At 42.4% G+C, this 27,666-nt stretch overlaps 1 long non-coding RNA gene across 2 annotated transcripts in view; it reads left to right on the forward strand.

Annotated features, from left to right (window-relative positions):
- The window catches only part of LOC116652179 (uncharacterized), a 169,027-nt gene that overhangs the window by 56,587 nt on the left and 84,774 nt on the right, over positions 1–27,666 (forward strand). For both annotated transcript variants that reach the window (XR_011416728.1, XR_004305178.2), the window contains exon 3: positions 99–185. This is a non-coding gene — a long non-coding RNA (uncharacterized lncRNA). The remainder of the gene's footprint in view (positions 1–98; positions 186–27,666) is intronic.

Raw genomic sequence — 27,666 nt, forward strand, 5'->3', positions numbered from 1 at the left:
GTATGTTCGTGTGCATTTAAATATGTGTGAATGTTCACCTATTCAGCAAGCTGCGTTTTAAGCTTATAAACATTATCTCTGCCCTTTTGATCTTTCAGCTATATGTTGATAACGATAAAATAATCGGGCCTGTGGATTTACTACAAGAAGATAATGACGCACACATCGTGCGTGTGGACTTGCGGGTGAGTACCCATATATATTAATATATCTATTTTTTATATAAATACGAAACTTTATCAAACTGCACTAACTATTATATATATATGTAGGAGTAAGTGCTTCTGCAGTGATATTGCGTGTGCCTATAGTTCGCAACAAGCTTAAGAGGCAGAACGAGGATGGTTGTTGATGTATTGTCTTATTACCTGCTGACGTGTAATTTTTTTTTTCTTTTTTTCCGAGAGATATGCAAGCATTTTAAATTGATTTGCTTGATTGCTACTTAGCGCAGCAAAGTAGCTTTTTAAAGTGCACTCGAAATTGATAGCTGTCTAATTGGAGAGCGCTTAGCGAGAATACAAAACGGGGGAATGCTTGAAGCGAAACTGATTTAGTTTCGATAGGCAAATTATGGCAAAGTTTTGCCGAAGCTTCTGTTAAAGTTGTATTAAGTTAAAGGCTTTAGGTTTTTTACCTTTGACGATTGGGTTGGTTGTATTAGGCACGTAGCCAGGCAACGCTTCTGCGTTACTGCGTTAATAGAAATTAGTTTAAGCAAAAGATCTTAAGCCAATTAGGCTAATAGAACTTTCCTTGACCTCGATAGAGTGCAAGCACATCGTTCATTTGTGGGCGGGCACAGTGGGGCAAAGTGCACCACACCATGCAGCTAGTCGGGACATGCGGTCAATCATAAATTGTCGCGGCGAAAGCCTGCACAAGGCGTAAACAAGTCGACGCGCTGACATTATTATATTTGCCCGAAAAGCCTTTTGGTTTTTCTTTTTGTTTTCACTTCACGTGGGTAGCGTGGTGTACTAGATTGTGGGGGGGGGGGGGGTAGGGGGGGGGGATGGGGTTTGTAAAAATGCAATGGAAAACATTTTACGTTAGTCGCCTACTTAACACCGGCTGGCAGCGTACCGGCTGCGCTCTGCCACCAAATGCCACAAGGTGTGGAGACTGTGTCGAGGCTCAGCACGGCGCAGAAATATGCTCTCAGCATGTGTGTGTGTGTGTGTGTGTGTGCGTGTGTGCGTGTGTGTGTGTGTTGCCACTGTGGCAACGTTTTAGCAGATTTTATGCTTACATGCAGGCGGGCGTGTCTTTATATGTGTGCCTGGGCGTGTGTGTGTATGTGTGTGCTTGTGTGTGAGTGCGCCCAAATGTAGGCCACACTTTTGCTGGCGCTGCTGTTGCCAAAGCAGAATCCGTGCCAGCGTGTGTGTAGTATCCTTTGCTGCCTTTGCACCTGCCACCTTGCCACCGCCCCTGACAATGTAAAGCAGCTTTTCAAGTTTACACAGAACTAACATATGCTGGCAACGTTTGAAAGATGGCCGCGATAATGAGAGTCTGCCGGCTGGCACAAGCCATGTGGCATGTGGCATGTGGCAAAAGGCACGAGGCACACACACTGCATGCCCGATATGCCAATTGACTGCGGCAAGTTTCGGGCGGCGAGTCTCGGGCTCGGCACAGCCTCAGGCAGCGAAAACGAAAACATTGTAATCATTATCAACATAAACAAATCAAATGCCTGAAATCACAAGCAGGCAACATGAAAAGCGGACTAAATGCAAAGGCCGAAATAAGCAAGGCGAGCGAGCAAAAGTGAGGGAGGCAGCAACAAGCTCGTGGAAGAACACCCTGTAAACGCAGAATTAGGCAGCGGCCTGTTATACGTGAAAGTTATTCATTCCAGATACAAGTAGTTTTATTTTTTAGCCCAAAAAGGGAGAAAAATAGAAAAATAGTGAATCAAAATTAATATAAGCAAAAATGTATATTCGTATAAAATATTTTTTGGTCTAAGCGAGGAACCTCTCCTCAGGCCTTTTTCCACATCGGAAAGGCTTCCGCAATACTACGAAGTGGGGCCTTTTTCTATTCCTATTGAGACAACTGTATTTTAACTAACAGCAAAAGGATATCTTCCTGTCGACCTCGCATGGATATTTTGATTGTTGTTGTTTTTTTTTTTTTTTTTTTTTGTAATTCGTATCTGTTGCTGGATCTGTTATTGTTGTTGTGGAAGCTGCAGCAGGTCAACTCGTAGTCAGGTCCAATCAAGATAATCTTTTGTGGCAAGACCAACGCAAATAACAAGCAACGTCTCCAGGTGCCCGCTCGGATGGGCCGGGGCTTAAAGGCCGTATTGCCCAGAGAGACGAGGAAAAAACGGGGCAAAAAAACAGAAGGCATAAGGTAAAAAACAGGACAAAAACAGAAACTGGGCGAATAGCCACCTGTTGAGCCTGCTGCTGCTGTTGTTGCTGTTGTTGTTATTGTTGTTGTTGGATTTGTTGGCACATTTGCCACATTATCAGTTATGCGCTTTGATATCTAATAAGCCCACATCAAAAGCTAACTCGCCGAAAAGGTAAAAATAAAGCCGACGTATAAACAGAACACAGCAAATAAAGACAGCTGCCTGCTTGAGGCTCTCGCTCGCGTTAGCACAGTGAAACACATATATCACACACACTCGCACACACACACACACACACGATGAATACGATTTTGCTTCGCTTCTTTTATGATCTTGACGGTTCTTGCTTTAGATTTAATGCGCTTTTCATGCGCAGCGCGTGGGGCAACCGTGTGGCATCAGATTCAATCTATTATCAGCCAGTAACTCCCCTTTAAATTTGGTCCACCTTACCTTAGCTTAGCAACAAACAAGGCGCACAACAACATATGGTATCTTCAATATACCCTATATACACCCTACTCAATGAACATATATTGATTTTAGTTTTGGCCGGCACTAGATGATTGAATGACCGTTTGTCTGAGCGACTGACTGACTGACTGACTGAGGAATCAATTGGTTAACTACATGACTGATTGATCGCCTTAGCGACTGAGTGATTGACTGACTGACGAAGTAACCAAATCAAGTGGATGACTGATTGATTGACTTATTGCCGAACTGACTAAGTGACTGACAGAGTGATTAAGTGACTAACTAATTATCAGCTGACTAACTTTATGACTGATTGATTGACTGCCTGCCTGATACGCTGATTGACTCACTAACTAAATGACTGACTGATTGAATGTCTCAGTTACTGCTTGCCTAAGTAGCTGAATTATTAACTAAATGTCTGATTGATTAACTGACTCACTGATTGATTGACTGACTAACTAATTGAATAATTGATTGATTGACTGAGCTGACTGACCTCTCACTTCCGCCCACCGGAGTGAGAAATAAGTGAAAAAAGTGCTATAGGAAAATTGTTTTGATTCTCATAAAATGGAGCTCAAAATTATATTCAAAATACGTAAAAGATCTAATGATTTGAAAATGTGAAGCTAGTGGAGCCTAGGCTAGTCTTACTTAAGTCTTAGAATCTCGAAAATATGTAAATAGTTGGTAATTGAATGAATCTAAGCCATGAACCACTCTGAAGGACTCGTGTGCTCCAATTATAGACGAAATTCACCTTTTGCCTGCTGCTGCTCTTGACTCTAATCAATCTCTCGCACTCGCTCCGCCCTCCCTCACTCTGACTCTCTCACACACGCTTTCTCTTGCTTTCTCACTCGCAATGTAGAGCGTAGAAATTTTTCGAAGCGTTGCTTTTAAAGTTGCTTTGTTGGTATTTTTTTCTGTTTTCTTTTTTGTGTACCAGCTGGGCGGCCACTCAAATAACAACAACTGGCTGGCAACATACATACACACACGCACACACGAACACACACATACATTCAAGCACTTTGCCATGGCCACAATGTTAACGTGGCCAACAATTTCTCATGCCCAATTCACAGCTCCATGTACCCAGTTACCATTACTCTCGAGCCGCGTGTCCTTTGTGCCGCGCATCCTGCGCAATTTTCCGCTCTCAGCTGGCCGTGTGACGTCCCTTTTTGGGCTCTGCCGCTGTTGTTTCTAATCCCATTTTAGCTTAAGCATTTTTTACACTGCTTTTCACACAACGCACCCAATATTCCCTCTGGCCCTGTCTAGGCTTCCAAGCCTGGTGCCCACCTCGGCGAGCAGCAACAATAGCAACATTTTTCCTTCTACATGGCGCTGCTGGAAAAGCAACAAGAAAAGCAGCTCAACAGCCGATTGTTACGTTGTGCGTGTGCATATGTGTGTGTGTGTTTGTGTGTGTGGTTTCCGTATATGGCTTTGCATATTTGCTTTTAGGCAAAGCTGGTTACCTCTGTTCTGTTTTGTACTCTTCGGTTTTGTTCTTTTCAGGGCTGACCGTGCCCTAAGGTTGGGGCTACTGAATAATGGTTTATGTACAGCAGGGTCTACTGTACCCGATTCCCAACTTTTCAATAATTTTCATACAATATGAATTTTATTTAAAAGCACAAACAGGCTTGGTGCTGCCAAATTATAGGAAATATGTATATGCCAATTTGTGTATTGGAATAACCGAAGCTCAGCCGCAATTGAACATTTGAATACCCTACATGCTGACGTAGCTGTGCTGTTGTAACTATTGAAAACTTTATAATGATGATATTATAGTATCTTAACAAGTCCAACTTATCAGCCAAATTCATCAGATTTAGATATGTCAAGAGAATGTTATCTCAGTCAGTTCAATTGGATGTAGATCTTGCGCCAATTGTTGGAAAATGGGGTTACATAAAAGACAAACTATTTACGCTGGCTCGATTTACTGGTTCGAACCCATGTCTCGCCTTCTGTTTAGGCTCTGTGAAATAAGGTTCTGATCCTTTTGTGCCTTACAGTCTTCAATTAAACAAACGCCAGTTTTATTGTTAACTAAATTTGTTTTTTGTATTTATATATATTTATGTATAGATTGCCTTAAATATAAATGAAAGTGTATCTGATCTTCGGCTCTGGCCGCATCGTTGCTGTTTACAAAGGAACTTTATGCTCTGACTGAATTTGCTGGCCTTCTGCTTGGGCGCACGGGAGGCTCGAGTTGGCTGCTCGGCTGCGTTGGCGGGGCGCTTTTCAATTTTCATATTTTGTTTGTTTAAGGCAAAGGCTGTCAGGCTGCATGTGACCACAGTGCCACGCCCCTTTACGTGCGTGCGCCTTGCCACAGTTGGGCCGCAATGGCCGACCAACTCTGTTGCTGTTGTTGCTCTTGTTGTTTTTTTTGCCCAGCTGTTAGCCGTGTGGCCGTGGCGTGTTGCACGTCGCCTGTTGCCCGCTGGGGAGCAGCTCGCAGCTCTCGGCTCACAGCTGGCAGATGTCAGGCTTCCGGCCCGCCCACTTTGTCACCTTTTGGGCTAATTGGGCCCCAGACGGCAAAAAATAAGACGAACTCATGTGACTTGTGACAAAGCACTTGCAATTTGCACACACACACACACACGCACACTCACCTGTCTAAGCAATCAATTTGATACCAGACTTGGAACGGAAACCCATAAAAAAGTCAAGTCAAGCAAGTCGCAGCTCGAGAAAACTTTGTCGCAAATCTTTGTCAAATTTAATGAGCCTCAAAATTGTGCACGAACGAGAATCTTCACACTCGATCCGCGTGTTCCACCACAGCCTTCCCTTGATAAAGCCCACAAAAAAAAAAATAAGAAGCGACTTTGAAGTGCCAATGAAAAGCGGAAAAAAAATGGCAAATGGAAATGAAAATTGAAAATGTGACAAGGTGAAAGTTGTTGCTGTTGTTTTACCCTTACTGTTGCCTTGTCTACATGGAAATTACAACACGTGCCACGCCCAGTGGGCGGGCAACAGTGTTACGCGTCATATAAAATGCATGGACTATTAAAAATATATGTGTGCGATGCGAAATATTTTTAAATGTTACATTTTTTACATTTTCTCCCGCCGTTGTTATTGTTGTTGCAGTTGTTGCTGTTATTTCTGTTTTTTTAATTTGGTAGCCGTATGAGCCGAAGGACAACGTCGGCAGACGGGTGACGGGAGACGGGAGACTCTGGGCAGCCAATGGCCTGGATGCCTATCAGTGAAAGCAATAAATTTTTTAATTTTATATGTACAAACATATATGAGCTTTTCGCCTTGTGCGTGTCTGTGTGTGTGTGCGTTTGTGTGCCAATTTTTTCATTAATTTTTTAGTGTCCACAGAAAGACGCCTCCGCACTGGCCAGGGGGCACAAGTGGGGCACATGGAGATTATTCGCTTGATGCGCCCAAAGCGACAGCCATATCAATAAATGCAACTATTCGAGCTTGTCGTCTCTTTCTATCTGCCCTTCTCGAACGTCGCCTTTTTTTCTCTATTTCTCTCGCACACATTCGCTGCTTATCTCTTCCTCTCGCTCTTCCTCTGCCTCTCTCTCTCGCTGTCTGCGAGCCAAAGAGCAGACAATTTAATTGATTGCACCAGTGCATAAAGTGCCGAACATACAGCAAAAACTTAACAGGAAATAATAGAGGGCCGATTGGTAAGAATAAAAAAAGATGCATTTTCTATAATATTTTATGCATATCAACAATGTGATTGAATTCACAATCCGAATCGATACGCCAAACACACAACAAATAAGAAAAAAATATAAAAACAAGATTTTTCTATAGAAATTGGCAAGGAAAAAATGTTAAATAATTCGCCAGAGTAAATTGTTTTACATTGCGATTTTTTTTTCTCTACGTATTCCTTTATACACCCACAACCCATTGAATAATGTGTTAACAGCACACAAAGCGGCATCTATCTATGAGATATACAAATATATATATGGATATATAACATATATATTCGTGTTCAGCTAGATCAAACAAGTGAGTTATCAAGCCATGTCACATGAGCTATTTTTTGTTTCTCTGAAAATATTCCTCGTTTTTAAATTTGAAACCCATTCAGGGGCAGGCTCTGGACCGATATGTTACTCTCTGCTTACAGGGTATTCTGCTAGTCGGGCACTCTTATGTGTTTTTATAAGCTTCTGTACACACAAGTTATTTACAATGTGACGGGCTACAAAAAAAAAAAAAAAGAAAAATTCACGAACAATTCGAAGTTTGCTTTTGATTACGATTATTGTTATTATTATTACAAATATTATATTTTGTTCTTTTCATATCAATATTCTTTAATTAATTATATTATTGCACTGATTATTGCAAAAAAAAAAAAGAAAGAAAGAAGAATATTGAACATAAATATTAGCTTCGGCTTGCTTCAACTGTGGCCGTTCAGTTAAGTCCATGATCCATCTTCCGGCTCTGGCAAACAAATCTGTGTGCCAGGCTTCAGTTATTGGCTAGGACTTTAACTAGTTTGGCGTAGAGTCCAAGATTTTTTTGCGCTTGACTGAACCGAGTGCAGTATGCAATGCAATTCTAATGGGGTTTGCTCTTGGCTAAAATTGAGTCCAGAACTTGTTGGCTTGTTTCATTTTGTAGTGTTTGTACAACACGTACTTTTGCCGCCCTTCCCGTTTTGAACGCGAACAATTTTTCATACATATTTCTTTTTGCTTGTTTTCCGCTTGGTTTTTTATGTACAAAAAATAAAATTACGTTTTACGCAAATCATTTTTAATGAATTTTAATATCGCTGCTCTGCGGCTTCTGCTGCTGCTGCTGCTGCTGCTGCTGCTGCCTGTTGTTGCTGTTGTTGTCGTTGTTGTTGTTGCTGCTGCTACTGCGGCATGTTAAAGTAACATCGGCAACAACAACATTAACAACAATTTTTCGAGCACTGGTTAGGTCATTAAATTTTAAATGAATTCAACGCTCGCAACACTCGCAGCCCATAGGTAAAAATCCCGTTGAAAATTGTTGGCCAAGCGGCGGTTAAGGCAAACAACGACCCACTCATATTGCCCGTACATACACCCATCTGTATATGCAGTATACATAAGCACGGGCATAATACACCCAAGAATTCATATATAAATATATGTGTATATATGCTTTGCTTTTGTGTGCTTGCGTGTGTGTATGTGTGTGTGTATGTATGTGTGTGTGTGTGCGTGGCATAAATGCGGTTTCAGTTTCCGCCCAAGCAGCAATCGCCGCAACCAAAACAACAACAGCCAACAATCGCACCTAGGCAGAGGACCAGTCATTTTTCTTTCTTTGCCACAGCCTCGGACCTTTTTCTATACGTTCATTTTTGTTTCAATACCTTAACAGACTCGGACAGCCGTGACTGTGCCGTGCGGCATGTGCCTCATTTCCTTTTGCAACATGTTGTGCATCTTATCATATGAATGTTTAAAACACAGGCTTAACCTCTTGCAGTGTTTCGCATGCCAGAATCGCCAAAAAGATTGTTCGGCTATAGGTTACAGCTTGCCGATGTCTCACCATTTTTGCCTTATGCAACACTTATATTTATTTATTGTGCTATATTTGCAGGGCAAGTGTATTTGTTGGGTCGTTGTTCATGAACTCACATAGTAGCTCATGTGTTTTTTTTTTCTTACTGCTGACTTGCAGCTGGTAAACAAATAGCTTATTTCTGCTGATCATTGTTGTTGCTGTTGCTTATTGTTAGTCGGTTGCCAACGAAATTGACAGTTTATTTTTCACTTTGGCAAGTGGGCAAAAATACTTAATTATATTTTATGATGTCTAGCAGCGAAATTGAATTTGAAATTGAGACTCTGGCAACAGCAGATATGGTGATTCTTTCGAATAGTACCAACTGTAAGCACTCGGTTCAAATCTCAGGCACACACTCGCATCGGCATTCCAATTGGGTTTTATTATTGGCATGCTCATTAGGCCAGCTAAGCAGCTTCTCCAAAGTGCTGTCCACCTGGCACGGTGTAATCGGCTTAAAACTCTGCCAACCCCCTTGATATCAGTCGAGTGCAGCGGCAGGTGGTGGCGCATCAACAACAACAGCCATAACAACGACAACGATGACGACAACGACAAGCTGGGGTCATGTCTAAGAACTGATTAACTGTCAGCCACCGCATTGAGGTATGTCCAAGGTGTGGCAAGCAATTTGCCAGGCAATCGTATACGGCGAGACGGGGACCGCACTTGGGCGCCGGTTGAGATTGTACGCATAACTTGGCCGCATTAATCATTATAAATCAGTCTTTTCATGCATTCATTGGCCTATTCATTCAGTCATTTATTCAGTCAGTGCCGATTCCAGCCAATCAAGAGCATTCCATCCACGGGGCGGCACAGCTTTGGCTGGCTGTAGCTCTACGGCAGAAGCAGCATGTCTGAAATGCCATTGCGAAATTCCGTAAGCGGGATGCCGGCAATGCATGCAAGAATTACTCACAAGCAGGTGGCACTAGACAGCTGTGCACGACAGCGAGATACCCTATGCTCAGCCTATCGATAGTCGCACAAATAATCGATTGCGCATGCCATCCCAATCCGAGTGATAGTTCCCACTATTTAGCTAGACCATCCTCTATCTACATATTATAGGTTGTCTTCCCCATTCAATACAACCTGAAGCAAATATTTATCTGTTCACGGCTCACATAAATTGTCACATAGATCTTTGAGAGCAAGTTGAAACGGAAAATAAGTTCGGGCAGCTGTCTGCTTTCTATAGGGAATGTAGACATCGTTTACCTAATACACTGCATAAATAGCGATAATAATATACTTATGTATGGTAGGAGCAGCCTTTTACAGGATATACAAAATCAACAACAGCAAAAGGCAATAATAAAGTGAGCCAAACAACAGCGTGAATGAGAAGAAAGCACAATAGAAAAGCGTGTGTGTGTGTGTGTGTGTGTGTGTGTGTGTGTAAGTTGTAAACAAGTTGACAGAAGCCAAGGCTGTGCTTCAAGTGCCAATGGACTTGCTCTGGTTTCCTCAGCTAAATGTTGCCTGTTTACTTTTGGACTTGCTGTTAGCCTCGTGGCTTGGCCTTGATTCTCTTGAATCTATTGCCACAGTCAGTTGATTGTTACAGATAAAAAATATACTCAACATATTTGTTAAGAAGCGAAATAATTAATTTAACTAATAAAATAAAGCACATTTGTTACTGTTCCATGGTAAGACACGCACAAAGTCTACTTTAGTTTTGTCGCTTTTACTTGTAATTCGCAACAAGTTACAGCTGTTCAAGTGAGACACGTTTAGACAAACCATTATTCATTCTCTTGCATGACCTATTTGTTATTGAAAAATAATTAAAATAAATGACTGAATATTAAAGACATCACTAGAAACAATTGCCTCAATTTGCCCAACAATTGCTTTTTAGCTTTTCGATGACTATCGACTGTTAACTTTTATCTGACAGTCAAAATGTGTCGCTTTGATTTGATCACATCTAATGCAACGGGCGATCGCCCGTATTGGGCTGCCTTTTTATGTGTGTCATCGAATAGTTCGAGCAGCGCAATTGCACACATTATTTTAGGGTCATCAGGCATCATCCATCATGCTAAAATAGCAGATGCTATTGATTCGAGGTCTTTTAGTTAACCCTGGTGTGATGCCTGGGTAGGGCACAGTGAGCATACGTTGGGGATGCCCGGGTCAGTGTGGTGGAACTGAGTCGCCCGTTAGAGCCCATTCAATTCACTTTTAGATGCTGCCGCTGCAGTTGCTGTCCAATGGCTTCGCACGTTTGCAGTTGCAAATTCTCGGAATCAACAACAGCCGCTACAACATGAACAAGAACAACAGCAACAACAACAACAATGCGACAGGCATGTCGATGGCGACGACGCTCGAAAGTAGGCTATGAAAATTTGTTGCCTGCCTGTCAGCCACGGCGTGCGTGTATAGATGTGTGTGTGTGTGTGTGTGTGTGTGTGTGGCAGCCATTTTGAAACTTAACAGCGCTAACAACCGGAAATCGTGCAAGTATTTAAATACAACCGAAGTGGTAAGTGCTGCGGGCATGTTCAGAGAGGGGCAAAGGGGCCAGGGGCAGTCATAACCCAAAAACTAAAATAGATGAAAATTTATTTGAATTGCAATTTGTTGTTGCTAAAACGTGGCTCGCTCTCGCTCGCTCTCTCTTTCTCTCTCCCTCTCTCTCTCCCTCTCTCTCTGTCTCCCTCTCTCTTTCTGCGTGTGTGTGTGTGTGTGTGTGTATTCGCCATATTTAGTTACCGCTTATTTGTGTGCTCACCTCTCGTCCTGCGACGCGTTCTGCTTGGCTGCTGCTGCTTTTAGTCCTTGCCTGCTGCCGGTCTCTTTCTTTCCCGCTCTTGTTGCTGTTGCTGTTGCCTGCATTTACATGCACTTACCGTTGTCATTGAACATTTAGATTTGCTTTGGCGCCAGCCACGCCCACAACCTTGTGGCTCGCGCCCGCATTGCCCGGCTCCATCCGCAATTTCAACAGATATTCCAAAATTTGGCGCATCGCTTCCTCAACGTTCTCATAATATGAATTATTGATTTGATTGCTGTCTGCCCGTACTTTTGGGTATGCCATCATCATCATAACCCTTGCCCTGCCCCTCCCCCCATTCCAACATGCCTTTCTCTGCCACTCCCTTTCTCTGTCTTAATGTCTCCTGCCATCTTCACGTCCCGCCATTTCCGGCGATTATACATTTTTAATTTGATTTCTGTCGCTCCATTTTCTTACATTGCTTTTCCGAACCCCCCCCCCCCCACTCCCTTTTGTTGGTCTGTCCTGTCTGTTTTTTTTTTTTTTTTTTTTTTTGGGGGGGGGGGACAAGCGGATAAAACGTCGCATTTATGACAAATTAACGTTCTTAAAATGCATGCTCCGACAATTAATCATCGAGGGAGAGCACCGGATGAGCAGCGGGCGGCGCTGATTGAAAGCATCTTCCAATCTTTCACTTTGTCAAGGCCTGCGACATGGCCGTGGGCGAGGGGGCGACGAGGGTTGGCGCAATGGTTGGCTTTTTAGATAAATGTAGCAACTGATTGACCTCTGGCCTGTCCGCTCGCCCCTTGGCCCCTTGGCCCCTTGCTGGACCCGTTCCTGGGCCTATTTGATTTAGTTGCGTTTTCAATGATGGCCCAACGTATTGTGTAGGTTCATCGTTTGGTCTTGGGTCATTGGCCACACGCTGAGATTGATGGATATGCTTTTGGACCAGCCAGGACTCCTGCAATCCTTGAAGGCATTTCATATAAGGATCCTTTTTGGGAAGTCCAAGCGCTTGTTTCCTTACCTTTCCTTACCCGCACTTGTTTGGCCGGACCAAGCAACAGATTCGATTATAATTCTCAACTGAATTTAGCGCTGAGTTTGGTCAAGGTCAGAGATTCCCAAAGAGCACTGCTTGTCCCTTATCAGCGACAATTATAGCTGAATGTCAAGTGCCAGTTGTCTGCTAGCTAGTCGTTTGACAGTGACTGTAAAAGTTTATGCACCTTTGTGCGAATATCTGACAGCAACTTGTTCAACAAAATCATATTGAAACCAGCTGCAAGTTTCTGCCAGCGCATTGTGAACCGTCAGAAATCAGTTTAACAACATTTTCTAAGTCGACATCCATCGAATGTCTTGTCAAATATAACATCTGAAATGTGCTGTGAAACAAAACAAACTTGAAGTGCATATTCGTTTACATGCTAACTTGATGACAGCTGCCAGCGTGTGTTGAGATGAAATAAATCTACGTTATTTAACTACAATTATAACGATAAATATCAGCACATTATAGAGCTGCCAGAAATGCAATTTAATTGAAAGCATTCGGTAGATCTTTTCAAACAGTTTGTCAGCTGTTTACGTATTTATTTATTTTATTTCTAATGAGCATTTCATGACACATAAACTTTTCAATAAACTACACGCAGTTGAACTCTATTTTTGGAATATGATTGACTATATCTCAAATATATTTATAATTACACCATTAATAACAAGTATTTCTATAAGGAATCCATTCCATGTGCAAGCTCTGAAAATGTCATAAACATTCTCATATGCACATCAAATTTAGTCCAGAATGGATTTCGATAGATTTGCACTGGAATGAATAGAGCGAGAATATTTGTAAGGACATTAAGGCCATCTGCCCTTCAAGCACTTACGTCTAGAGCCCTCTTATTAGGTTATATCTTAACTAGTGTTATCAGTCGTTAATTTGCTGTTGTTTTGCTCTTGAACCTGACATCGAGTTGGTTTTGGGATCTTATCAAAATACTGTTGCCTACTCTTGTGCGCAGCTCAACAACTGTGGCCCCTTGGTATTATTTTGATCAGTCATTCGGTGTGGTGTCACTTGCAGTTGAGTTGTAAGCCTTTCCTAGCTCGGCCATAATAGGGTTGTGCAGGATGTTGGCAGCGGAGGGGTGAGGGGGGCAGTAACTGGCCCAAGACGATTGCTCAGTTATTAATGACAAGTCGTTTGTTGCCTACTGCCAGCTGCTCGTGCCACAGTTTGTTATATGTTGAGCTAGTTGAATTTAATCTAACACCTACAGAGATTTACACACACACACACACAAGCACGGGGTCTACTTGAAAATCTGAAACGTGGAAGACACACGCAAATTGTGAGGTATGTAAAAATCGGTCGACAGCAATATTTTATAGATATGCTAGTGTGTGTAATGTGTGTGTATGCAGCATATATCGTAGGCAGCCATACAAACTCATAGATTTGCAAAGTGCCACAGGCGCCAGGCAGTCGTGGCAACAACAACAACAGCAACACGAGCAATGTGCCTCGTTGGAGGCGGCCAGGGTGGGGTCAGTTCGCACACCTACAGCTACACATGGCCTAATCTGTGCTCGTTTGTGTCCAAATGCGTAGCTAATATCGTTTGCATGTGCGTGTGTGTGTGTGTGTGTGTGTGTGTGCGTGTGTGTGTGTGTGTGTGTGTAGGTGTGCTTGTGCCTTTTAGCTGGCATTTCAATATTGATTGAACTTCAATTTCACACGAACCCAAACCCACAAGGGGCGGCTGCGACTCTGCTGCTGCTGCTGCTTCTGCTCCTGGCATCAGCTTTGGCTTTGGCTTTGGCTTTGGCTCAGTGGTTCAGTGGCTCAGTGGCTCGCTGCTGGCCCAGTGTCAAGAACCGGTGACGGAAATCAATGTCGCACTTAAGCGGATTCGCAAAATTGGCTATATATGTCCCACCCACACATACATGTGTTGGTCTCTGGGCTTGGCGGTTGTGTGTTTCGCTTTATTTTTTTATGATTTGTACCCAGCCAGGCAAAGGCCAGACGTACACGGTCCGACGCTTCCACAAGTCTGCTGACTATTAAGCCAAATAAACAAACAAGCAAACAAATGCACACAAATACTCTTGCATTTATACACCCAACCAGCAGCTGTCAGCAGCATGTGTGTGTGTGTGTGTGTGTGTGTGTTTGGGTGTGCGTGTGCGTGCGTGTGTGCGTATGTGTGGTCGCTTTGTCGCCTCAGCTAAAAATAAAAGTAACAAACGCCAGACGGAAATCAAGTTGAAATTTCATTGAGTGCAAAGGAAATTCAAACGGAAAGCCAAATGAGCTGGCCAGGCGCATCAAATCCCCCTAGCACACGCCTCTCTAGTCAACATCTCCAACCAAGCCCAGCTGCACTAAAACAAGTGGGTGTGTGTGTGAGAGAGAGAGAGACAAAGAGAGAGAGAAAGAGAGAAAGAGAGCTTTGGTCAGCAGTGCCCGACTACGAGATACCCCGAACCCAGCCCCGGGCTGCCGTTGCAAACATTCTTCCTTCCCAACCTCTCGCCTCTGCCCCATAAGATCTTGAGAAATGCATTCCTGATCAACTTCGGTGCTAAGAGTCCGATTTTTTTTAAATATTCAGCGTTGAAATGAAGCATACAGACGACTCCACATACCAAGGCACATTTCGCTGACATTCTTTTTTTTCGAATTTTGTGGGGAAGGTATCCCAAAGCTGTTATTATTTTCGAGTTTTCGATGCCTATTAATATTAAACAGGATTATGAGCTCAAGCTTTTTTAGTTTCCGAGATGGACAGAGGAGAACAAATGCACATGGCTAGATCAGCGCTTCGTCCTGATAAAGAATATGTATATATATATATATCCAACGGTCTTAGAGATTCCTCTGCCTGTTGCACAGAATCCAGATACTCCTTTTGGCCATTCGAAATGTTTTCAGGGTACAAATGGTAAATAAATGGATTAGTTTCGACCGTGCACAAAAAAGCAGCTGATACCGGAACAAAAGGTGAGCGCAATAAAAAGAAACAGGTGAAAGAAATAAAAAATAGTTTTGCCTGTTACAAACATTTGCCTAACTGCCATATACCCCTTACTTAAGGTCATTTTCGATGGTCACGGGGTATACAAATTTCCATCGCATTGTGGCTGTTTGTTTACAATGGAACCGCTGATTGCCACCAAAGGGTTGCCACCCTATTCGAATTGCAGTTGATATTGTGAACAAATGCGGCATAAACAGCGATTGTCGTTGAAGAAGGGGGGGGGAGGGGGAGGGGCGTACATGTGCTGCATGCAGATTGAATTATTATTTCTGTGGTGGACATTTTAGCTTATGGTCCGCACAGCTTTGAATTATCGATAACAATCATCGATATTCCGTTCCTATATGCTCAAAATCCATATATTGAATTTAGTTCGTGCGGCGAGCGAAACGTAAAACCTGATTTTCAGCAGAATGTCCGGGAGCATAAAATTAATGCAGCTCATTTCTTGGTAGTTGTTTATGTGTCCTTTGTCCGGCTGCTTTTTGTGTAGTTGTATTAAGAGAATTCCATGTACTCACCATATTGTCAATTAGTTCTTTGTGGAAGCGCAAACAATGTATTTTGTTCTCTTTGCTACTTGGAAACGTTTTTTAAAGGCAGCAAAACTCTAGTTGAGCACACGAAATTTGTATAGCGCAGCGTGCACTGCAGAATAATAAAATTCGAACGAAATTGGTTTGTAAATTTCAAATGAAAACAAAAAAAAAAAAAATCCTGGGTGAAGGCAAACTTATCGCAGGCACGAACAGAGCTGAGTCCATCAAGTCTATTCAATAGCATTGCAATATTCAATGCTTACAATGCTTTGGTGTGTGCTACAGGGTATCTACAGTCGAGTAAGTGCGAAGTTATACTCGAAAAAGGGTATTTAGTTGGCCTAACAATACCTTAATGGTAGCTAGAGGGTATTTAGTACTTTTACTTAACACAAGGTATCTACTTGGCTTGATGATGCCTTATAGCTACTTACAGGGTATTTCGCAGTGTATTTAATAGCATAAAGGTCTTCTTTACGTTGACACAGGGTATCTACTAGACGTAATAATGCGTTAGAACTAGGAACAGAGTATTTGGTTGTACGCATAAAATCCTATGAATCTCCCTAAATTGGACACAGGGAGTCCACTTCGTTTATTGATGCATTTGGACTACTTACAGGGTATTTTTTAGTCCAGTGCCTGTGAACTTGTGAAAAATTACTTTTGGTTTTTTAAGTTACACAAAAAATCGATTTGTTTTGATAAACAAAGTTCCCAATACTCTAGTATTTGCTACAGGGTATCTAAATGCAGAGCATTTTTCACGTGGCAACCGAAAGACTCTGTCATATGAAAAAGATGCCTGCACGTATCTCAAAGTCAACAAATAGATTTCTAATCTGTTTGGGTTCAATGAGCTCTTCAGCACAATCGAGATCTCAATTCCGGGAACCGAATACTTTCAATGGAAGCAAGTCAATTCATAGGCATTTGATTGATATACTCCCGGCTAATCCTTGTCAGCAGTGTCCTAATTAAGCCACTTTTAGCGCAGCCTGTCATTCAGCCCTACTTCCAGCCAACCCAGCTCAAAGGCGGAGCGACGAGATTTCGCTTTGTAGGGTATGAATATATTTCAGGTGTCAGAAAAAATAAATCAAAATGTCGTTGAATTTGTTGTGCCCACACACATGTGTGTCTGTCTGTGTGTATGTATGTGTGTGTATTGTTCTTGGCCTATTGAGTGCATACATCTGAATGTTGGCCAGTGTCAATGGGTATCTATGAGCTGTGCCCTAGTTTGGTGTGCGTCTGGGTCCTGCGATTCTCCAGGGAGTTAAAGGGAGCTTTGGCGGTTGCATACTTTTCGGTTTGACTGTGAGTTGCTATTCAGTTGAGCTTTGCAGAAACTTTTCGCTTGCGTTTGAATTTTATGCGAGTTTTTCCCGTTTTCAGATATACATATATATATATATATATATATATATATATATATAAATTTTTTTTTGCCTAGCTGCGCCTGCTTATGGGCTGATCGAGGGTATTTGCCGGGGATGGGGTAGGGTGGGGTGGGCTGGTGACGGCGTGTCGCATAAATTTAAGTTAGCAACACATTTTCACACTGCCTGCCTGTGCCACGCCTCTCACAACCATCCGCCCGCCCCCTTTTAGCACCCACCCAGCAACAGCTTCAAGGACAACCGCAGAGTCACAGTTTTTTGGTTTACTTAATGCGCCGCTAAAAGTTTTTCTATTTTATTATTTCTGGCTTTTGCTACGTTTTCTTTTTTCTTAGTTTTCCATTTTTTATATATATATATATATATATTTTGTTTTTTTTGGCTGCTTGTTATGCCAGCTTTGTTGCTGTATTTCCATTCCCTCGCTTCGGTTTTTCAATTTTCTCTCGTCTCCAGCCAAAAACTATTTATAAATTGTATTTGTCTTGTTTTTCCATGTGGCCGGATACTGGAATCTCGGTGCCAATGCGAGTGTGAGTGTGGGTGCGAGTGTGGGTGTGAATTTGAGTGTTGTATTGCGGCTGAGGTGCGCAGTTCGAACCAGCAGGTGGCCGACATTTTCATAATGAGTTACGAAAATTCAGTTCTTGGCGTTTGGCGGTTTTTCCGAACGCCGCAAAATGTATTTATTTATGTACACCAGTCGCGGCTCAAATGGGGAGTCAACAGCTTAGCGAAAAGTTGATCGGAAATTTGATTTAATTGAACAAACTTCAAGGCGGCAACATTGCGACACCTCTTAGGCAGGTGTATGTCACGCGTGGCACGACTATCGCTTAGCTTTCAGATACGTTGAAATATCTACGATGTGCTCTTCGCTTCTTCTATTTGGGTATTAATGAGGGCCCACACTCATTTCTCAATAATCGCTGGTTCGATTCAACCCAATTTCTCTCGTGAGTCTGGTTTCATTTATCCTTCATCATGTTTTTGGTGCTGGGTATACCAGAAAGTCATCTAATCTAAATAGGTTTGTAGCCCTGATAATAAAGTTAATTTCACGGAATATCTTTGAAATTTATTGAAATAATTGCCCGTATACTTTTCTTGCACTGGATCCCTAGCATTTTAGATATACATTGCTCATAGTTTTATTTTTTAAATATTCATATCTCGCCTAAATGTCAGCGGCTTTGCCGTGCCCAGCATCCGTTTTTTGTGCCATTTTTACCGTAATTGATTTGACATTTGTTGCTATTGCTTTCAATGCCGCGTTACCCCTAGTTGCAGCACATGCGATTGGCAATTATGCCCATCAGCTTGGAGTGTTGCATAAAAATTAATATCCATAAATGTGCAGCGGTCACATATGTGCCCAGGTTCTATATTTACTTTCTCCATCTCTTTCACTCACTCTCGCTCACTTGCTTTCTCCCTTTATCGGTCCTAGTACCGGGCAGCAGAAGGCTCATAGATCAGACTGCAAGCCACTTTATCAGTTGGTCAATATAAAATATAAAGTCACATATTCATGGAAGTCACAGCGAATTATATATACCCTATCTTAAATCATCTAAAAAGCCAGTTGAAACGCTTAAGGACATCGTACAAAAAGGGAAATACAAAAAGGACAGCCAGAGAGCAAACGCTTCACTGGGAGATTAGGTAACAAAGCGCCATCCATAGAGCCATGGATGAGTTTGAAAGTGTTTTCGTGGAATTCTTACGTAGCAGAAGGCGTGACGAGCTGAACGAAGCAATTGAGTTACCCTGAGATAGTGTATTACGAGAGCAGCAGCGGAAAAGGCACAGAGAAATTGCCATTATTTTTATGCCCTCGTCTTTTTTGCTTTCATTTTTTTCTGAAACGGCGTTTAATTATTTAAAACGTGTGTCTGACATTGTTGTTGTTATTCTGGCCGTTGGTGTTATTGTTGTTGTGGTTGTTATTGTTGCTGTCACTATTGTTGCTGCTAGATTTGCTGTAACTGTTGCTGTTGTTGTGTGTTTATTTTTTGTGCGCTCTCGAATTTCTCATGCGTTTGACGTTTCGCACTGCAATCGCAAATAAAGCAAGCAATGCTAAAGTGTACTAGTAGAGAGTGTGCCCGACCAGGGAATACCCTGCAATCAGCGCAATGACCTGCCGTCAGCCACAATCGAACTTGATTTAATGTAATATATAAATATACATATATTTATTCCCTCAACTTCACATAATGGTAAATTTATTCCCTTACTGCTCGTTTCTTCAAGGCCTCAGGGCCTAAAAATGGCAAGTTATTGTGTGTGAATGAAATGCGCTTTCGACAATTTGAGAAGTCTTTAGTGCTTTAGTCCACAAGCGGACGGACTGATGGGCATGGGCAGATCAACACACTTGCAGGTGTTGGGCAGATAGCTTGGAGATGTCCCGTTCTTAAATGTAGCATAACCTTGCACAAAATCAGTATACCCCACTTTCAGTGCTTTTCCAGGGTATGCAAAAAATGTCGGAAGCAAAAAACCGCAAGGGCAGCAACAGTTTCAATTTCTCGCCCGCCCCACCCTGCGCCCAACTAATTGCAGCTGGCGCGTCATTATTAAATATCCTGTTGTAACACCCAAGCCAGCGCCACCTACCCCCGCCCATGGGATGAGCAGTGGCAGCAGAAGCTGCAATTGCTGTCAGTGGACTAGCCTAATCTATTTGTCTTGTTCGCGTAGATCGGGAAAAAACGCCAGCGACAACGCCAACGTAATTTGCTGCAATACATTTCCGGTCACCCGAAACCGTAACCGAAACCAAAACTCCGTAACGCCCCGTCCCATCCCGTCCCGTCCTGACCAGCCGCATCACACTCCCCGTTGCAGTTGGCGTCTCTGAGTTTCTGTCCGAGTTCTCGAATCGCCGGAAAGGACAGTTCAGAAATTCAAAGCGTTGGCTTTGATAAACGAGCTGCAGTTCTCTTCTGGCTAGCCAGAACCTCAGCTCGCTTCTCTCTGCTCATCTTTCTTTTTGCTCTGCTCTGCCCTGTTCTATTCTCTTCTCTTCTCTCCCAGCCATGGGTATAAATCGAAATGCCAGGCGAACGGCAAACAGAAAAAAAAGAACAAAAAAAAACCAGAAAAACAGTCAGTAAGAGTCGAGTCAACGACGATGAGAAAACTTTTTTAGAAAGAATACCAAATCGCAAATGGCGGGCGCTCAGGGTGCTGGCCAGGGGCCGTTGGCTACAGGGGCTGCAGGAGCTACAGGAGGGAGGCGTGTCTCAATGTGCTGCAATTGCAATTCAAATTGCAGCCGCAAATGCAATTTCTATAGGATTTGGCCAGCAGGTTGTGGCCTTCAAGTGCAGCGGCAGTAGCTGTACGGGCCAGCTGTAATGGCCAAGAGGTGAATGGGGAATGGGGTTCGCCGGATTCGGCGGCCAACTTTGAAGCGAGCTTCAACCGAATGTCTATGCAACTACGCCACAAATTGCAATTTCCTTTTATCCCATCGTTCGTGCGTCTTGTGTGAGTAATTCGAGAAAAATTTCACTCTTTGCAACGATTTGCCAATGTTTTGTTATGCCCTTTCAGAGGGATTCCCCACAGGGTATACTACCACGAATGGAGATATGTAACTGTAACCTATAACTGGAACAGGGTATCATATATTGACATGGCGACATAGAACCTTTGGGAACTTCCTTTTAAAGTGAATGAACTTAAGTTATTAACAAATACTTGTTATTCACAACAATCATATTGCTCAAAGTAATAATAATATGAGAGCCACTTAGGTGTGTGCTTTACCTTTACTCTATAATTACAGGGTATTCATAGCAGGTATGCTGGGTGCTGTCGATCATTGTTCGATTTTGCATTCCTTTCATGTCTTCTATTGATGCTATTTTTTTTTGTTTTAGTTCCTTTTGCCTTTGCCAATTGCTGGGAGCAGTTGCAATTCATCGGGTTGTTGTTTGCACTTTCTCGTCGTGTTGTTGTTGTTGTTGCTGTTGTTGTTGCTGATGGTGTTGCTGTTAGGTTGTTCGACTGTTTGTTTGTTTGTCTGCTGAGCGCCAAAAGTAAAAGCAAAGTCGCGTCGATTCGATTCGAGTTGTGTGTAAGCAAAGTTGCCAAGCCAAGGACAATTTCCAGTTGCCACGCCCACTGAATATGAGCTGAAGCAAAGGCATAAACCGACCGACAAGATAGGCAAAACAAGACTAGAGCAAGTCATTGCCCAGAGAGGAGGCAAACGGAACTGCAACTGCAACTGCAACTGGAACTGGAGCTGGAACTGGCGTGAGTGTTTTGTGTGTGGCGAGGCAAAGTTCTGGCTGAGTTTCAACTTTGTCGCTTTTGTAAAAAGTGGCGCACAAGAAATTCTGTCGTATAGCTGACTCTGGGGGGATTGAGTGACAGATTGAAGAGGTGCTAGAGAGACAGAGAGAGAGAGAGAGAGAGAAAGAGAGAGAGAGAAGGGGGAGAACAACTGCAGCTGCACACACGTCAACAGAGCAAAAGAGAAAACTTTGAAACAAAAACGATTTAAAAAGTTATTCAGAAAAAGATTTTTATATCGAACATGAAACGAAAAATTTACTAATTTATAACCGGGTTAGCAACGTAAGCGAATCAAGGTCTGATTGCAAATTGTGAACGGAATCGAAAACCTTTTAAACTGTTAGTTGAATTAAAAGAGTTGTTCATGTGCTTAATGAACTGGTGCCGCAGCTGCTCAATGCTTGAATGCCTTATTAATCAGAGCTAGTTCCGCAGTGAGTAATGATAAACATAAAAGTATTTGTGTTGAAATGTTCTTAGTTCCGTAATAAGGGAAAATTATTTCTAAACAAGAGTTCACAACTAAGTCCGAAACAAAACGGCATTTTGCAAGCGAAATGAACCAAAACTGTTTCGCTTATGGACAATGAACTGAGTCAGTGAACCAGTTCATAACAAAATCCAACTGTTAACACACATATAGAGTTTATTATTGTGTGGTTATTCTCAGTCTATGCGACTATTCGCCTCTATCGCTTGCCATCTGCATACATAACGAAGTCAACTAGTTGCATTCCTGTTGTTTCCTGCTAACCCGATTCCCAATCCACGCCCCAAACACACTCACAGTCCCCCTCTTCAACGCCGCCCATGGCAAACAAACTGCGCTGCGGCATTGCTAATATTTCCCATGCAATTGTCAGATGCGAAAAGCGAAAGAAAATTTATGCAGAGCAGCGAATGTGGCAGCCCACGCAGCGGCAGCACTTTGAACCACTTGGGTATATTCTCTGCCTGCGCCAAATCACATTTTGTTTGCGCACAATTTTTGATAGATTATTACAGAATGCGGCACGGGTCGTGCCACGAGCTCTGTGGCAAGTAACGTGAATGTGACAGTATCTTGCAGCCGCACAAGTTGACACTAACGTGCGGCGGGCGCAGCCAATGGGGCGGCGGCTAGAGCGGCGCCAAGAGGATGGCTATGTATAAGAAATGCCCCAAAAAGGGCGCAGCGGATTGAGAGAGAGAGAGAGAGAGAGAGAGAGAGTGAAAGAGAGGGAAAGAGAGAGAGAGAGAGAGAGGGGGATGAGTCGCGACGCTGAGCGTATGTTGCGTGTTTGTCATCAGTCGATGTCTTTGCCAGCGCAAGTTTGTAGCTGCGGATACATGTGCATCCAGCACCTTATCATATAATCACAGTCACACACACACACACACACACACTTAAGGCTTGAGTAGGGTGTGTGTGCACAGCGGGTATAAAAATGTTCATACTTGAATCAAGTGAACCCGTTCTTACAGCACTTAACAAGACCGGGTTTGCTTGACTTCAGCTTAAAATTCTTATTTTAAGTATGACTACGAAATAAAAACAAACTTAAATCAAGTTTGACGTCACAAATATTGAATGATAAAGAAGAAGAGAAAAGCGAAAATATCAGTTTAAGTGCGAAAAACAAGTTTCCAGCCAATTTCAACTTAGGTCAAGTTTGTGTTTTCTTTTTTAAATCGAAAAACAAGAAACTCTTGTATATATGTAATCATTTTGCTTACTTTTTCAAAAATGTTTGTATACTTGTCTACTTAAATATGAAATTAAGCACAAATTATGCTTGAGTTAAGAACTTTTTGCTTGATTCGCATTAAAAACTTTAAGAGGTTGTCAATAAGGCATGAAGTACGAGCAAGCTTATCCTTAGACTGTCAATTTTGTCTCTGTGAATAATGGTATATGCGTGCATAGATAGATAGCGATACCCTTGACAGTACTTAAAAAAAAAAAGCAAGGATAAAAAAGTTGAGTTTTGTTTGCCAGCCTCTCGTGTCTGCGTAAGTGTGTGTGTGTGCGCGTGTGTGTGCTACTGTGTTGTGCCTTGGCTCAGCAATTTTTGCCACTGTTTGCCGTTTGGCGCATTTTAAAATCTGTGCGGTTTGCGTTACCAAAAACAGTTGGCCGAAAGTCGCAAACTTTGCGCCTTTTTTCACTGCCAAATTGTCTTAATAGATTTATGGGCGCACGCAAAATGGCTGCACTTTGCTTTGGCCCTCGCGTGCGGCAGTGGCAACGGCAACGGCAACGGCAACGGAAACGGAAACAGAACTAGCGACAGTTGTGCACATCGAAAGGGGCCGCGTGGGCGAAGTGTGGCTCAGCGTCTCTTGGGGCAGCAAGGACTTTTAATTCGGTTGCAGCGCTTAACAACCCATTTGTTTGGCTCAGTTCGCGTGGAGAACGGCGGCAGCTAGGTGGCAGCATTAGTCTGGGCTAATAGCATTCCGATTTCGGATTTGGGCAGCAGCTGTACCCACAGAGATTGCTCGCAGACCTTAACACGTTCTCCCTAATGGTCACAGCCAGCTGTAAAACCAGCTTCGAGTCTTGCAACAGCGTAGCTAATATCGTCCGATAGCTTCTTGCAGTTAGGCGACCATCGATAAATTTACATGTGTCCAAAAAGAATGCGTTGAAGTTCAGTTTGCAAACGCATCTTTACTTCTATCGCCGAAGTCGTCGAAGTCTTGAACGAAAGCTGTTTTATTCATACTCAAATATAATGATTTAGTTAGTTAGCAAAATGTATGTTCTATTACGTCTATTACACGCTGATCGATAAGCTGCGAGGGGGCAGTTTTTCAAAGAGTGAAGTATTCCTGAACTTATGTATATGTCCACATTCCCATTTTCAATGGTTACGGGGTATAACATATATTGATAAATTGATCAAATTTCTGGATTTCATTTAAGTCTTATAAGAGAAACTCTTTGCTATGCTTCATATAGAGTGGGCGTGACATATGTCACTGCATTTCTTATCATATTTCTGATGGCAATATAAATAATGCTATAGTTAATTACTTTCTCTAGTAAATTACTTTCTCTTTTCAATAGAAAATCCCAACATTCCTTTACTTAACATTAATAGATAAATCTGCAGAGCTTAATTCTTATTTATACAACTGGAATTGCATAGAATTTGTTTATTAACAATTTTATTGTATATTTTTTCATATATGCGCCCTCTAGATAATCTGCCTCTTATTCCATTTTGTTTTAAGTTTTGACCATCAATAATTTTTGAAGCACTTGTGTGGCATTATAGGGAAAAAAAGTCAAGCGACAACGGGTTCAGGCTAAAGAAAGTTTCGAGCCAGACAAATATAAAGGGTCGTTTGTTGTTTGGTTTTGCTGTTAGTTGTTTTTGTTGTTGTCTGACGTTTGGCTAACGACTTTTCAATGGCTGCAGCGGCAAGGCATAAGTTTTGTGCCCGGCCGTAACAGTGGCTGCTGTGCGTGCGTGCGTGTGTGTGTGTGTGTGTGCGCATATGTGTGTGTCAGAAATGGTTGTGCCTAGCAAACACAGCTATTGTTGCTGTGCGTGTGCTGTCGAGTCTCTTTGGAATATTGGTTTGACTTAACTCTGCCCGGGCTTGACTATGCGGCGCGCCAGCTGTGCGGCTGTGTACGCACACGCATGTGTGTCAGCGTGTGTGCGTGTATGTGCCTACCATTTTCCTATAGAGCTTAAGAACTGCCACACAGTTGTAAAAAGAAATTAGTTGGCGGCTGCCTCAAGCCTGCGAATTGTGTGGCCCCTATCTTAGCGACTCCTCATGTTGGCTAGGTCAGGAGAATCAGTGCTGCGGGCTAAAGGGCGCGGGGTAGCAAGCTGCTTAAAAGCCGCGCACAACCAACCAACCAACCCACCCTCTATACGCCCACACACACGCAGAACGGAACCGTAACCGTTAATGTGAAGTGCTCAACCTTAGCCTCAAACGGATACGCGAGTGGGAGCGGGAGTGAAAGTGGTAGCTGGAGCGAGAGTATATCATATACCCATCATCAAGCCAGCCGTAATGAGCGGCATGACGCCGCGGAGGGTGTTGGCAGGATGGGCGGGCGTGGGGCGGGGATAGGGCTGTCGTTATACGCTTGCACGCTAAAAATGAGTTAATAAAATGCGTATGCGTAATCAAATTATATGTCAAGTGTGTTGACAACGAATAACATTCAACGTTAATGTCAACGGCGACTGCGACGGCGACGTCAGCTGCGGCTGCGGCTGCGGCAGCGACGACAACGACGACGACGACGGGCATGCCCGTATGTAGTTGCAACATCATCATCATCATTATGAGGCAAGTCAGTTAACTGAGCTCCAAATGCGATTTTAATGACTCGAACAAAGAGCATTTAAGCAAGTTTATTGCCTCGATGAGTTTTCATCTTTTTTTCCACGCTTCTGCTTTTTTATTCTCTGCCTCCTTTTCCCGAAACAAACGAAAATAATGTTCATAAAGTTGGGATTGCCTACTGTGGACTCTACGCGGGGTTTTGGGTATTGCAAAGTCCTTGTCCACGGGGCCAAGCTCTTGAATGGAAGTAAGTCGGCATTGAAAGAAAGCGCTGCCTTTTATATACTCTTTAACAATTGAAAATGTGGTAATGATAATGATATTGTGCAAAAGTGTGCAGCAGGAGGCTTCTCGATATGCACGTATATAATCTCCATCAGCCTCATCAGTCAAACAGAAACTAAACGCGGCGCGATCTGAAGAATGAGCTGGCTTTCATGTACTCTGTACCCATTCAAAATGGGGTAGAGTATATGTATATATACAGGAGACTTCTTCTGTTCGTCAGCTTCGTCGTGTGGCTGACTAATTGACGCATATCCGGTTCCGGCCTCTGTGTGCGTGTCTCTGTGGTCCACTCTGCTTGTAACAAAAGAGGCTCCAAGTGCAACTTTTGTCATATCAAATATGACTTTCACTGCACTGGCCCAATTGAATTAAGCGCTTTGCCAAAAGCCAAGCGCTCTCCCATCCCGACTGCTTGGCCCGACTCACTAGCTGATTGGTGACCAGCGCACAGATCCTTAAGAGCTGCGGAGCTGACGTTTTTACTTAATGTTTCCTTTGGGTCGAAAGAAAGCACTTGGACGGGCTTTTGGGCAAACACGACTATCATTTGTTATAACAATAATAATTACAAGGTAAGCACAGAAGGATCGTGGCATTTAGAGCGCTGTAATTAAATGTTCAAGAATTAAGAATTTGATTCGGATTTGATTTCAACAATATGTTATTGGAGAGGATTGTTGTGGCTAAATTATTATGGGATTGCATAGATGCGTGTCGAACGGCTTTAACGAAGTGCAGGCAGACAACTGCACGTTGGCAAATGCTAGCATAATATATTGAAATACATTTGAAAATATTTATTTCATTACCTGCAGCTACAAATAGACCCGCGAGAATTTTGCCACATTTGTTTGGCTAATGCCCTGTCAGCCATTCACCTGATATCATTTGGGGCAAAAAAATCGTATTGGTTTTTGCCTTCGCAAAACACGGGCAAGCACGAGCTCTCGCACACACACACACACACGAGAGCGAGCATATTTATCAGAAGTAAATTAAATTGCTCTTCTCTACCCCCCCCCCCCCCACCACACACACACACCCACTTTTCTCCTAGACCCAGCAAAAGCTGCCAAAAACGAAAAAAAAACTCTGCTGAAAAATGTCATAAAATTGCCAATGAAAATATATATATATATATATATATATATATATATATATAACAAAAAACAGTAAAAACACAATAATATGTGTAATGTAAAAAACGCTGCAAAAATACTTTTAATAAATTAAATGTAAATTGTTTGTTATAAATTATTCACAAATAAATGATAAGATAAAAATGCAAAGGGCAAGTGAAACAAGAATATATGTATATATATATAAATATAAACATAACGTAGAGGGTTAATTTGTATGCTTTCAGATTAATATGGATATTTATTTATATATATATATATATATATATATATATATATATATATATATATATCTTTATATCTTTTTATGCCTTCATTTGCGATTGGCAATTAAAGCGGCAATTGGTTTTATGCTGATTGATACGAATATATCAGGAGCAGACTGCTTTATGCATTGAATTATAACATAATCAAATTTATATTGATAGCCGTCCATGCGTATTTAATGTGTCTCTAAA

The sequence above is a fragment of the Drosophila virilis genome, chromosome X (genome assembly GCF_030788295.1).
Source record: "Drosophila virilis strain 15010-1051.87 chromosome X, Dvir_AGI_RSII-ME, whole genome shotgun sequence".
NCBI lineage: Eukaryota > Metazoa > Arthropoda > Insecta > Diptera > Drosophilidae > Drosophila > Drosophila virilis.